Here is a 1,723-nt window from a genome sequence, read left to right as displayed (position 1 = left end):
CCCTATGTGCGAAGTTCATGATCATCATATCCTACGAATAGGTGCAATAAACAAGTGATCAATGACCTCCACAATCTCCTATGGGCATACAGTTTTATCGCTAGTAGTAGTAGGCCAAAAAAACAAGTGCGATACTCAGTGTTTTCAATGAAGGGTTTTCAATGCCAGAATTCTCGCTTTTAATTAATTTGCTATGTACAATGGTAATGTCCAGAGTTTCAAAAATATATCTTTGGAGCTCACGTTTCATAGACAATGAAACTTCTAATATTGTATATAACTGCATCTCTGCAAAACTCGTAAAGATCAAGTGGCAACCATAATTATGCGGACTAAGTATTCTATCTTCCCAGATCGCCAATCCATTATCATGTCATCTATGACATTTATGTTAAAGTAAAATTAGTAGTGCACATTATTCAATCTATAGTAGATTCACATCAGCCGTGCATTTGATGTCTAGTCCAGTCCCTTATGATGCTCCTGATTGGCTGTTGATAAGCCAATGACAGGGCTGGAGCGTTCACATAGGCAGGATGTATGTTCCACTTCTTCTGAGGGATGCTTTTGAAAGACGTATCCCTCATGAGAGGTGGAGCATACATCCTGCCTATGTGAACTCTTGAGAGAGACTGAGAGTTTTCAGCCCCGTGATTGGCTTATCAACAGCCAATCAGGAGCGTCATAAGGGACTGGCTTAGATATCAGATGGAGCGGTGATGTGAATTTACTATAGTAATATATGTTTACATCATAATACATTTAAAATAGACCTGAAATTATGTTTTCTTTATACAGTGAGCTTCTATTGTATTTGCACCAATATTTGATTCAGGACCCAGGACAGATTAAAATTTTTTCCCTGTCATATGTCATCATTAGTTTGTTTTCAATAAGTAATCGAAAATAAGGATAAATCAGATTCCTCCTCCTTTTCAACTGGAGAACACCCTATTTTTATCTATTGGTTGAACTTGAACGCCTACTGTTTCCGGTCCCACCCTTGGGCGAATCCTAGTGGGTGCCATGATCCATCATAACCACCCACTTGATGGGTCAAGGTTCAACACTTACATCTTGCCTCATCACATTTTGTTGTGTCGAATGCGCTGGTTTTATGGGTCTCACTTTTCAAACATCCTATTTTGCGTTCAGTTTCTACCTCTCTCTCTACCTCTCCTTCACCTTCATCTACCATAACTCTACTAGTAGATTTTCCTAGCTAATATATTCCCTTCATAACTATTTCTAAAGACTTCTGCATTCTTAACAATGCTAGTTTGTATGATTATGAAATGTGACAGCATTTTCTTTGTTTTTTGTTTGAGTTTTTAGTGGTCTCAAGACAAAATTAAAAAGATAATTAAATATCTTAAATATGGATTATTGTCTCAATTGATGAAAACTACTACACCAGGTAAAAAAAAAAAAAGTGCTCTCAAGTTCAAAGCAAATGTAACTCGTTTCTCTCTCTCTGGTAGAGAAGACGGTTCAGTGTTATACTAAATAACAGGTACTGGAATTGTAGGTGGATGCATTCCATAGCGATAGAAATTATATCCAATATAGGAAGGTAGGTTACTCGGTTGTATGAACATATATACAGGGTTTTTCGAAATTAAAGCCCCCCCCCCCCCCCCCCCCCCTCCCCTCTACAGCATAAACTAAAATTGATATGAACAAAAACAATAGTAATTCAGAACAGGTATTTATTTAAGTTTCT

Source organism: Macrobrachium nipponense, chromosome 2, assembly GCF_015104395.2.
Source record: "Macrobrachium nipponense isolate FS-2020 chromosome 2, ASM1510439v2, whole genome shotgun sequence".
Taxonomy (NCBI): Eukaryota; Metazoa; Arthropoda; class Malacostraca; order Decapoda; family Palaemonidae; genus Macrobrachium; species Macrobrachium nipponense.
The sequence above is the reverse complement of the archived record's forward strand: the minus strand, read 5'-3'. Positions refer to the sequence as shown.